This window comes from Prionailurus viverrinus, chromosome D1 (genome assembly GCF_022837055.1).
Source record: "Prionailurus viverrinus isolate Anna chromosome D1, UM_Priviv_1.0, whole genome shotgun sequence".
NCBI lineage: Eukaryota > Metazoa > Chordata > Mammalia > Carnivora > Felidae > Prionailurus > Prionailurus viverrinus.
In genome coordinates this window covers 82,988,472-83,001,747 of record NC_062570.1, presented here as the reverse complement: position 1 = coordinate 83,001,747, position 13,276 = coordinate 82,988,472, and the positions used below count along the sequence as shown (strand labels likewise).

At 36.4% G+C, this 13,276-nt stretch overlaps 1 protein-coding gene across 21 annotated transcripts in view; it reads right to left on the bottom strand.

Moving 5' to 3' along the window:
- METTL15 (methyltransferase like 15) overlaps nucleotides 1-13,276 on the bottom strand; it is a 366,039-nt gene that overhangs the window by 323,567 nt on the left and 29,196 nt on the right. The window lies entirely within an intron of this gene.

Sequence of the window (13,276 nt, the reverse complement as noted above, 5' to 3'; positions counted from 1 at the left end):
TAAAAATATCAGATACTACTCAACTTATTTTTTCTAAATTCTTCAGTTAACTCGGTGAGCACTTTCCAACTGCAGGGATGTTTTCTTGTCTGGGAATTTTATGTATTGACTCTCAATTTGAAAAACACAAATGCATTTTAAATGCACTTTAAGCACTGTTTTGGTACAGTGCTGTGTGTGTGTGTGTGTGTGTGTGTGTGTGTGTGTGTGTGTAACTCCTTCTTGTAGTTAAAATAATTTTTCTATTGGAAGCAGATGAACCCTGAATAGTCATTTACCAGTTTGTTTAGGGTAATCCATCAGAAATAGTATAATGAAATAAAAGAGATAGCCCAACTCTCCTGTCATCTTTAAGCCATCCTTAACTACTACTTGCCTGGCCCCAAAATATCATATATTTTAAGCTGGGATAATATCTTTTAATAATTACCTAATCCAAATCCATTATTTTATCTATTTAGGTACAGTGGCCTAGAAGGGAAGGTGACTGGCAAAGTCACACAGAGTTAGGACCAGAACCCAGGTCTCCTGATTTCTAGTCTAGAAAATACAAGCTGCAAAAATGGCCCTGGGGTGGTATATCCGCTACCCAGCTAGGCTTGCTAGACTAGAACAGATTGTGTGGTTTCAACTCCTGCCCCCAAACTCCCCCCACATACACTTCGGCTACACCCATATTCCAGTACTTTTTGACACTTTATTATTGTCATTGTCATATGTACCAAGAACTGTTAAATGCTTTATGAACAATGTATAATTTAATCATCAGAAAATCCTATGACATAGGTTCTTCAAAGTAGAAAAGGCTAAAACATAATATCAGAAAACAGGCTGAAGCCAAAAAGATGTGGTGGTAATAAAAGCATCAAGCTTCTTGAAATAAATTCAAGTGTTTAGGCTAACTACATAGCTTGATAGGAAAAATGAAGTGTATTATTCCCTTGCTCAAGAGCTATCCTACTCTGGCAATAAAATTGCTAAACAACCTGGCACCAGTCCACATTTCTAATCCCATTTCCTACACCCTTAATGCAGTATTATACTTCTCAGGGTCCCCTTTATATGCTATGAATGCAGTAACTTATGACTTAATGGGTTTTTCCTCACTGAGATCATAGGATGCTTAAAAGCATGAATATGTAAACTCCATGATGGCCACTACCATTTTAGAAACATACTTCAAACTCAAGAGTACTTGCTAGCAGGCATAATGATCACAAGCATAGCTACAAGTACCACAGGTAAGAAAGGAGGAAATTGGAAAACACTGCAACAAAATCAGCATACCTGAATGCTTGGTGACTGAAAACACATGATGATCTATTGGCCAACAGGAAAACTGGTAAGAAGTTAGTTTAGCTTAAGCATAAAAAGCCAAAAGCAGGCTCTGTTGTACAGAAGTGCTAAGAACAGGGCTCCAGAAGCAAGATCATTAAAATATACAATGGGGAATGAGAGTGTACAAATATTACATGATTAAATTCATAATCCCGACAGAACACAGAATTGGTAAGTAAACTGAGTCCAAATATTAGGCAGAGGGCAGGGGGAAGGATAGAGAGGAGGGGAGCGGAGGGGAGGGTCAGGAAATAAGAAGATAAGTAAGAAAAATAGCAGGGAACATACTCCTCCTTAGTAAGTCCTTGGAAGATGAAAAATGTCATACCTTTGAAGAGATCAGCATAAGATATATAAATGAGTCTCCCATAACCTACTGACCTTTAGATGTCATAAAATGAAAGAAAATGTGATTTATACATTTGTAATTTATACATTACCAAGAATTCTCTGGTTGTTTAGAATCCTTAACAAAACTCCAAACACCCAGTTGATAAGCTTCAAAAATTTTGCTAGCAAATGAGGAAAAACTGTACACCAAGACACAACTCAAGAAACTTAAAAAAAAAAAAAAAAGACAAGAAATTGGTAATGAGGTATGATTAATACATGAAAATAAAAATAAAATGAGGTTGGGTAAGAAGTCTGAAAAAGAAAAACCTGTTAGCCCACAGAAAGGTAAGACTCTTAAGTGGTGATACCCTTAGGCAAGAGTGTAATCCAGCATTTCCCAAAGGTATAAGCAGGGTATTAAGTTCTTCAAGCGCAAAAAGACAAAAAAAAAAAAAAAAAAAAAAAAAAAGAATACAGGAGATTCTTTGGTCAAATAAATTTGTACAACAATGGGTTAAACAAAGTTAAGTATATTTTACTTTTCACTTTTTTTTTTTTTTGCTAAAATGCTTATATGCTACTGTGCAATGAGAATCTCCAAGAGGATAGAGTATGCTATGTTTCTAAAACTTCGTTGACCATTGAATTTTTTAGACCATCTCATTAGAGCAGACATAGGAAAAAATGAAAGAAAAACCAAAAGGTTAAATGGTTGCTTTTGTTCTTAAACATTTCTAAGGAGTGACAAGAACAAAGACTATCTACTGTATTCCAACAAATCTGAGATCATACTGATTATAAGATGCAGCATTAATCTTACATACTATAAAAAAAAAGATGCTGCCAATTAAACTGACATATCATCAGTCGTAAAATGTTTCTCAATTTCAATGAAATAACTTCAAAGGTAATGGTTAAGAGGAATGATTAAAAAAATGTGTCATCCATTTATTGTCATATAGATGGTCTATTGTATAACTAAAATAAATACTTTTCTTGCATTTTCCTTTGGCATAATGCCCGAATCTGGCATAAGACAGCACACTAAAGAGCTACCATAGATTGCCTAAGGTGTTTACTATACAGATATTGTGAAGGACTTTGAATAAGTTATTAACTTGCTGGGCTTCAAGTTCCACATTTGATTGTGGGTAAATAAGTCCCATATTAAAGACATGCTAAGAGGACTTAATGAAATAATATATGCAAAGTACCTGGAAATTAGTAGGCACTTAATATGTGAGTTTTCTTACTTTTATTTCTTTTTCCCCCTTACTAATTCACCTTAGCGTTTTATCATCTTGCCAGAACATATTTGACCTCTCAGCCAAAATATATATCTTCCTGGTCTTAATTTCTTGTTTAATCTTCTGTAAACATGAAGAACACCTAATCAATGTCCCCCTTGCAAAATCCTTCATACAAATGGAAGTACTTTCAACAAATCTAAGTACAATAAAGAAAAAGAATCTTTCAAAAACATGTCATCTTTAATGAATTTATTAAGGTCAAATTAATGCAATGTAAAGAAATCTATATAAGCCATTTAATTTGTATTTGTTAAATAAAACACATGGTGTTTCATTGGATAAGGGGCTCTTATTTGATAAATCAATATACTATTATTGTATAAACTAGTTTCTGTGGAGCATAAAAGACTTCTCTCGTGACCTGATAAATTAGCAAGCCAGAAAGAACAGGAACTGTATTGAATAATTTTTAAAGGAAAAAAGGCATCAAGCAAGGGAGAAATTAAACACAAATGACACAAGGTTCATAAGAGAGCTTAAAAAAAAATCAACATGGTAACTATAGGTCTATTCAACAGATTAAAAAAAATACATAAAGCAAAACAAAAACCTAAATACCAAAGAACAATTAAGCAAGTTGCCAAAAGACAAAATACTTTGGTGGGATGTCAATCAGTAACACTGAGCTGACAACTGTGCCTTAATTAATTTTGAAACTGTTTCCAATTAGTTCGTATAGAACACTAGAGGCTTCATGCTGCCTATGACTCAGTGCACTGACTCATCCACCAAAACTTTTCTTACAGAAGAAATATCCAAGCACCCGCCAGGATGCAAGATCAAAAGGAAAGAAGGTTCACCAACCTTCTTAGTTAAAGGCCTGTGATAAATTTAGATGACCGGAAGGATATGGAACAACTTTTCAGAAAGGTTTAATAGTCAAAAATAGCTTGAAAAGTTTGATTTGTTAATAAAACAATGAAAATATATTACTTTAAAATCAGTTTTGCAAATATATCTATAAGGAATGCTAGTTGCTTTCTGAACCATATAGAGGATATAAATAACTCATATTAAAGTGTTTAATGAAATGCACCAATTCATCATATATATATATATTTATATTTATATTTATATTTATATTTATATATATGTACATATCCCATATTTCCTAACTCTTTGTAAATAGCAATGGAAATAAAATTTAGATATGAACAAAAAGCCTAGAAACATTAAAATACATTTAGCCTATGGGAACTTTCTTATATTTTTTTCAGATTTAGTTTATTCTTAGTGTGACCCAAGATTACTGACCTTTCTAGAATTAATATAAATGAGTTAAATGGTTCTTCAAAAAAATTACAAAACATAATATAAAAAAGAAGGCAAGTAATTAGCTTTCCTTGCTTTTAGTATAAAATTTACTTCTACCTAATTCAAAGGTTTTATTAGATCATAGAGTTATAATATAGGTAACTATTTTTAAAATACTTAAAAATTGCTTTGGGGTTGGGAGAGTGGGTAGAGGACCAGAGAAAAAAAGAATGAAAGACTATTGCCTGCAGGATAGACAAACAAGACCCTGTATTCACAAAATAGAGCCTAAGAGAGGGGGTGTTCCACAGGCCCCAGCCAGTCTCAACATCCTGGAGAGCCTAGAGAATCCAGTGAGAGAAGCCAAAGTTAACACCAAGTCAGTTCCCAAACAAACTGCCAATAGGAGATCCATGTCTACATGTAATTTTTAATGCCTTGTGATTCAAAGAAAATTTAAAATGACTTACAGAGAGAAATCAGCACAGAAAGTGAAAAAGCAATGAAATGGAAATAGGAAGGGGAGGAAGGTGGCAACAAAGACAGAAGAAATTAAAAAGTATAATTAAAATCAGTAGTAAGACTATTAGTCAAAACACAGAACAAAGAATGTTTATGTCCTCTGATAAAGGCAGCTACAAAATTTATCTGAGTATCCCAGAAACCACTATAAAGAGAGAAACATAAGCAGATGCATCATTTGCCATATCCACGGAAAATTACACACACACACACACACACACACACACACACACACACACACAAACCATAGTCATACAAAATAAGTCTTCCTACTTACTGTACCTTGAAAAAAATTTCCTACTAGTCTTCACAAAGAAATCACAGTAAACTACCTTCTCCTCCAACCTTACAAGTGATCACAATGGTGAGTGTCAGAGCTGTGTTACTTTCAGTATCCCTTGATATAAGCTATGGAATAACACAATTCAGTAAAACCAGTTCTAAGAATGTGAAAATGATATGATCCGAGTACAGTGCAGTCCTTCATAAATTCTATTTCCCCCCAACTTTGTATATGTATTAGGTGGCAAAGAGTTCAAAGTCATAACCTACAATAAAAACTTGGAGTATAGCTATTTTATGATGTTTGTTAAAGAGAAAGTCTATATATTTTACCAGTAAGCTAAGCAGGGAATGTGGTTGATATACACATATAAAACCTAATGAGTCCAATGAGAATACCTGCCTAAATTAATTAAACAAGTGCTTAAGGAGTCCCATTTTTAACAGATAAGGCAGTACTTACTGAGGATACAATAGTGAACTTGTCTTCCATCCTCCCAAGGTTAGAATATTGGGAACTACATGCAATTAAATAATTATAGCAATGATGAGGACAATAAAAGGGTTCAGTGGCAACTGGAGAAGAACCTAACCTGGAAATGCAACTTTAGAAAAGGCCTTTCAAAGAAACGACTATCTAAGCTGAGACCTAACAGAGGAGTCAGCTCAGAGGTTCCAGTCAGAAGTCAACATAGATTGGTCTTTCTCTAGGCTCATCTTCCTAACTCGAACCATTACGTGATAGAGCTACTTAAGATCAGGACACTCTTTCATTTACTCAATGACAGGCAAAATCATCTGAGCCTATGGCTTCAATTTTTACTTAACATGCTGAAAAATCAGTGATGTAACAAAAATCATTAATGTGTCACTGTTCCCAAAAGTGTTCCTTGACTTTCCTCTCCCTAAGCCATCTGAAGAACATCTGGCTTTGTGTTCCCAGTTTCCCTACCCTCCATTGCCAGGAAAGCCCTATTTTGTCAAAACAGGACAAAACAGTTACATCAATTTAAGCAATGAGGAGCAAAAAACAAAAGATAAAGGAAGAGTTAGTATAAAAGTTGGCCTGAATAGGAGGGGGCAGCTTCTTCAGGAGTGTTGAAAACAGGGGTGGAAGAGCAGCTGCATGTGACGAAGAAAGAGGAAAACGGAACAAGAGCATTAACAGAAAGTACTGCTGGGAATTAGGAGTCCCATTCACAGTTTTAAGAAACGCACAAAGGATCTGCATTATTTTGCAGCAACTGTTTTGCTGGACTGTGTTCTTTTGACCACAACACTCTTCAAGGACTGCATCACACAGGTTATGACTTAAGAAATAAATCTGACAAACTTTGGTCTCATGCTCATAACTCTCCACTGAGCTTCTGAACAATGTATCTAACTAGTTCTGGAAACTCCATTTTGGCTGTCTGAAAAGCACCTAAAAACATGTCCAAAAAGAAATACAAGATCTTTCTTCCTTTAAAAAATTGAGTCTTTATCCATACAGTAACAAGGCCAAACACCTTCATTAACAGCTGCCTTTCTCTTCACCTCGCATATCTAACTCCTCACAACATTCTGTTTATTTTAAATAGAAAACCTCCCAGATCTGCCCACCTCTCTCCATCTAAACTGCCACCACATTAGCCCAAACTATCACCTCTTTAGATGAATTCAGTTGCTTTCCCACTGTCTCCTCTCATCCACCTTTGTACAACCTTTTGCCAGCCTACCACTTCTAATCTATTCTCCACAAGGCAGTCTGAATGCTCTTTACAAAACACATCTAATCCAGTTACCCCACAACCCCTGATAAAAACTTTGTAGTAGATTCCCACTGCTTTTTAAAATAAAGACCAAAATCCCTAACACGGCCCCAGGCCTGACATCTTCTGGTCTACCTTCCTTTCTTTCCATCTCTTCTCTGCTGTCTACCCTTAGCCACACTGGTCTTCTCCAGGTTTCTCAAAAATACTCTCCTTTTCCCACAACAGAATTTCATATGATGCTTCCTGTCAGGAATGCTCTTCCCTGTTCTTTAGATCTAAACTCACAAGCCCTTCTCAAACCCCCATACTAAGTCAAAAGTCTGTTGGCCATTCTCATAGCAGTACATACCTTTCCTTGATGACATTTATCACAATTGAAACTCTTTTATTTGTGTGTATTATTTCTGCATTACTGTGCAGCATATTAATGTGCTGTGTAACAGGTTACCCTAAACTTAGGGGCTTAAAACAATAAATATTTCTTATCTCACAGTTTCTATGGGTTAGGGATACAGAAACAGTTTAACCAGGTGATTCTGGCTTGGGGTCTCTCACAAGGTTGCAGTGTCGGCCAGGACTACATTCATTTGAAGGCTTGTCTGAGCCTAGAGGATCAGCTTCCAAGATGGCTGACTTATCTGTGCTGGCTGTTAAGAGGCTTCAATCCCAACGTATGCAGGCCTCTCCATGGGTTGCTTAAGCATCCTAATGGTATGGTAACTGGCCTCCCAGAGCAAGTAAGCAATCCAAGAGACAGAAAGGAAGAACCCACAATTTCTTTCTTTTTTAAAAATTTTTTATTAAATTTTATTTATTTATTTTTAAGAGAGACAGAGAGTGCAAGCAAGGGAGGGGCAGAGAAAGAGGAAGAATCTCAAGCAGGCTCCTCACTGTCAGCACAGAGCCCACTGGGGCTGGAACTCAGGAACCATGAGATCATGACCTGAGCCAAAACCAAGAGTGGGACGCTCAACAGACTGAGCCACCCAGACACCCCTACACAATTTCTTTTCTGACTTAGCCTCAGATGTCACCATCATATCTGTAATATCTTACTAGTTACACAGGTCAACCCAACTCACTGTGGGAAGGAACTCCAAAGACTGTGAACACCAGGAGGTGAAGATCAACAGCAGCCATCTGTACACTGAATATCACAGTGTGTTAACTGATTTTTTGTAATGTTCCCCAAGAGATTAAACTCCAGGTCCTAAACTCAAGTGACTATAGTAAACCTGAAATTACCTTGAAGTCTGTGCTTAATCTGAGTCACAGCTCCCACCCCCAAGATAACCTATTTCTTGCCACGTTCCAAAAACATCCTCTTTAAAGCACTCTACATCTGCCTCCCGCACTTCAACCACTACCTAGCCCAACTACTCTAAGAGACATTTTTTTTTAATGCTTATCTATTTTTGAGAAAAAGAGACAGAGTGTGAGCACGGGAGGGTCAGAGAGAGAGGGAGACAGAGAATCTGAAGCAGGCTCCAGGCTCTGAGCTGTCAGCATGGAGCCCAATGGCGGGGCTCGAACTCACGAACTGTGAGATGATGACCTGAGCTGAAGTTGGACGCTTAACAGACTGAGCCATCCAGGTGCCTCGAGACATTTTTAAAATAATTTTTATTAGTGACCTCTACGCCCAGTGTGGCCTTGAACTCAGGACACTGAGATCAAAAGTTGCATGTTCTATCAACTGAGCCAGGCAGGCTCCCCTAAAATCAATATCAATATTTGGAGGGAAAAAACTTACAAAACTACATATCCTAAGATCTTTAATCTTTTTCTTAAATCAGATTACTCTTAAGCAATATTCTCAGGATTTTTTCTTCATGACATGATAGGTTTTAACAAATATTAAAACTTTTTATTTTCTAAGTTGCAATTAATTTCCTTATGCATCATTATTCCAATAGGTCTATAGACTTCCAAATCTGAGGAAATGAAAATTGAAAGTTAAAAAATATAACTTCCCTTTAATCTTACCGACTCTTGCTGATTATTGGAATCAGTATTAATTCAATATTTTATTAAAATAAAACTTGCTAAGATTATAATATACAGTAAGTAAATGGAAGTTTCTGAAATTTGATTTTCATAGAACTTTTCAGGAATTTGTCACTGGTGGCAAAAACAACAAACAAGCAAACAAACAAAACACTATATACCATGTATCAAAGATGAAGAAGTAATTCTCCTCTAATATACCACATGCCACACCAAAGTGAATTTCAAAGAATAGATGACTGAAAAACTCATTTATGGTAAATATAAGCTCAAGTATAGTTTACGAAAAACTCATAGGGGAAAACCCCCACAGAATGAACTTAAAAGCAGCTAAAATTAATTTAATTGATTTAATAGACTCATTTTCAAGATTATTAAGGAGCCATGATAAAAAGAGTAAGACAGTAAGAACAAATTATTTTCTACCAGTTTAAAACATAGACTAATGTATTAAGGTTAAGGGGCAAGAACAAATTGGATTTATGAAAGATCTATTTTTTTCTCACATAAAAATGATATATATTTTAATACAGAAGAAATGTAACTGAATAAAGAGATGCCACCCATGCGTATAATTGTGATGTAATTACACAGTGGTAGGCGACCATACTAGTGCTTCATTTCAAGATCATATTTGTTGCTCTGACCTTTATATGGGAAAAAAAAAAAAAGGTTCCATTTTTACAACTCTGGCTAATCTGCAGGGAAACCCAAGAGGCATAACAATTAATGCCAATCACAATGATTTTCTTGGCATGGACATTTCTCCCAGGAAACAGACTAAAAGTAGGTATATTGCACAAAGCATGTACACTTAAGGAACTACAACGAATCTTCACTATTAAGGATGGGGCTTTACTTCCCAAGGGAAGCTATAAAAACCTCATCAAACCTCATTTATCCCTGACTAATCATTTTTTTATCATCCTAAATTTTTATTTAAAATGGAAACTATTGGGGCGCCTGGGTGGCTCAGTCGGTTAAACATTGGACTTTGGCTCTGGTCATGACCTTGAGGCACAAGAGTTCGAGCCCCACGTTGGGCTCTGTGCTGACAGCTCAGAGCCTGAAGCCTGCTTCAGATTCTGTGTCTCCCTTTCGCTCTGACCCACTCCTGCTCGCACTCTGTCTCTCTCTCCCTCTCTCTCAAAAATAAATAAACATTTAAAAAAATTTTTTAAATGGAAACTATTGTTCCATATTTCAAAAGTAACCTAATTTTATTTTTTTATTTTTTAATATAATTTATTGTCAAGTTATATAACATACAGTGTATACAGTGTGCTCTTGGCTTCACATGCAGATTCCCATGATTCATTACTTATATATAACACCTAGTGCTCATCCCAACAAGAAAAGTCACCTAATTTTTAAAAAGCACAATATCTGAATGGCACAACTTGACCAAACTTTACTCTTTCAAAAGCAATACTTTTGATTAAGATCACCAGAAGCAACCTGCTGCAAATGAGATGATTCTTCCAAAATAACAAAACCTGTTGACATTGGACAAAGGTGACGCTATGAAAGGTTTATCATTTTGAGCAAAAGATGAAACAGAAATAATTCTACTGCATTTTAATGCATTGGGTTACGTTCACAAGCAAACACAGAAATTCAATGATTACAATTTTATGTAACACATTTACTGATGGCAAGGAAAAAATGAGAATAAACATTTAAATGGGAATGATAAGGCATTTATACCAGTCTTCATACAGAAAAGGAAAGCTTGGAAGTTAGCAGAAAGGAAGTAACATGCTAATGTAGTTAAAAGAGAAATTATGCTGAAACTATACTCTTCACCAAATCCAGTCAAGAATTCTTACTGCACCGGGCCATGAAGTGTTAACATAGGTTGGCTACCAGCTGCAACTGGGCTGGGGGTGGCTTGGAGGAAGGAATTAATGAGGACAAGAGGCTAAGATGGTAAGAAAACTTTACCACTTTGCACCATTTCAACTTTGTATCAGGATTCTACCTGGAACTTTGTTACCAGGTAATTCCCTGCCTCATATCTCTATAATATTAGGTCACTGTGCAAAACAGGACCCTTTTTCCTGGGATCCAATCCACATGCTACTCTGCGCCTTCTCTCCCCTAATTCCCTGTAATGCTCAACAGGAGCATTTTGAAAATGTGCTTAGGCTGTACAAAACATTAGAGGACACCGCTAGCTATCAATGGATGAGGTACAGGAATGCTGGATGTCCTGCAATAGACAGCACAGTGCTGAAAAAGAACCCAAATTCTATAGGCATACAGTTCACAAAGGGGGTGGGGGAAAGGGGAGGACAATTATGCCTGAAACCAAATTTAAATTTACATATCACACAGTACTTTTTATAAGAACTTAATATACAGTAAATTTTCCAAGAATGCAACTATTAGGTAAATTAAGAGAAACTTTACCAAGAATAGCTTTCCATTCCAGAAAATCAACTCACGTTTAGCAATGCCACTTGTCATATTTAAGTGGTCAACAGTCAATACCACACCCCTTTGTCAGTCTGCAGAGGTTGCATCAATCATTCTGTCTTTAAGTACAAAACTCTAATACTTTGACAATATGTCCATCTCAAATCCAGTGACCTTTACCTCTCACAGTTACCAGACCTTCTCATCAATTCAACATGTTCTAACTAAAATTTTTAATTCAAATAACCTGTTCTTTAACCACACCTACTCCAGCTCTTGCATGGACACAACCACATATATTCTTGCTCTCTTTCCCTCTCCATACCACTTATTCACTGCTTCATCCCTCACGTTTCAAGTATAACAATCAGAACTATAATTTATAGAGTATTTACGAAGTATCAGACACACTTTAGAAGGTAAACATTTATTAACTGTCACAATATTCCAGTGAGGCAGGAACTATACTTATGTCCATTTCTCCATGAAAATTGAGGCACAGAAAGATAGTGTACCCTTCCTGTGGTCACACAGCTAATCAGTAGCAGAATTCTAGAGCTCAAGCTCTTAACCACACTGCATTTCTCAGTGACTACTCCAAATTTTTAACAACCTCCTAAAACCCCTACTTTAATAATTTCTTCAAACAACCCTCAGATTTACAGACAACATTGTCTTTGACCTTATCATGAAAGTAAAGGGACTCAGACTTGATTCCTCTCAATGTTTCTGACTCCTTACCTACAAATTTATCTTTAATCATCCCTATCCTTACTTCAAGTCCCAAAGGGTGCAGTGACTCTCCTCTACTTAAGGCCAATCTAGTACCCGTGTTCTTGAACCAAGACTCTCTGGCTTTTATCAGACATCCCCTCTCCTGTATCTCCAAAATTTCATTCTGCCCTACCCCATTCTCATAAAAGTAAATCAATATCTATTTCTACCTATCTACCTACCATCCTACTCACCCACATACATACATACATACACACATACATAAAACCTTGTCTTGACATATTTCCATCCATATTCTCTCCTTTACTCACCTCAATTTTTTTCATATCAGTTTACACTTGCTCTTTCTGTCCCTTCCATATAGAAATCTAATATCTAATGAGCAATTACTCCATTGAAACTGCTGTTTCCCTACAGTAATCATTTAACTGTCAACTCCAAACACTATTTTTCAGCCTCTACCTTTCTGAAATTTGGGTGCATTTGCCATTGTTGATGGTCCTGTGTTTTAAAGCTCAGTTTCTTTGGCTTCCAGGCTACCAGAGTCTCCTGGTTCTCTGCATACCCCTTCAACCATTCCTTCTTTCTTGTTCCTCAGGTCAACTTCTTCTACCAAATTCATATTACATTAGTTTTCTCCAGCTTCCGATCTTTGGTGCACATTCTTTTTTACACACAATTATTGAGTGATCTCATTCCCTTTTTGGTTTTAATAATGGTTTGCTGATGACTCCTTAGGTTATTATTTCTCATCTGGTCTACTCCTCCTTGCTTCAGACTATTCCAATCAACTGCCTTCTATAACAGGAGAACCTAGATGTCCCTTAGGCACCTCAAATACACAAATAAAAAATTAATTCATCATCTCTCCCCCAAACCTCATCTTCCTCCATTATTCTCCATATCATGTCACCATCCTCCATCTGATTACTCACACAAAAAAGATAAAAATGATGTAAAGCTTTTTCCCCTTTCATCCAGTCCACTGCCACAACCACTCATTTTTCAACTCCTTCCTTCAACACACTGATTACTACTGTTCTTCTTCAGATACTTACAATCGTTTATCCAATATAAAACATCAGCCTCCTTACCTACAAATTCACCCAACATATAGACATCTGAGGAGCCCATAATAAATGGAAATTTAACCAGTTGACTCCTTGACTTATACTCTTTTTTTTTTTTTTAAGTCTATTTATTTTGAGAGAGAGAGAATATACATGCACACGAGTGAGCAGGGGAGGGGAGAGAGAAAGGAGTGAGAGAACCCCCAGCAGGTTCTGCACTGTCAGCCCAAAGCATGACATGGGGCTTGATCTC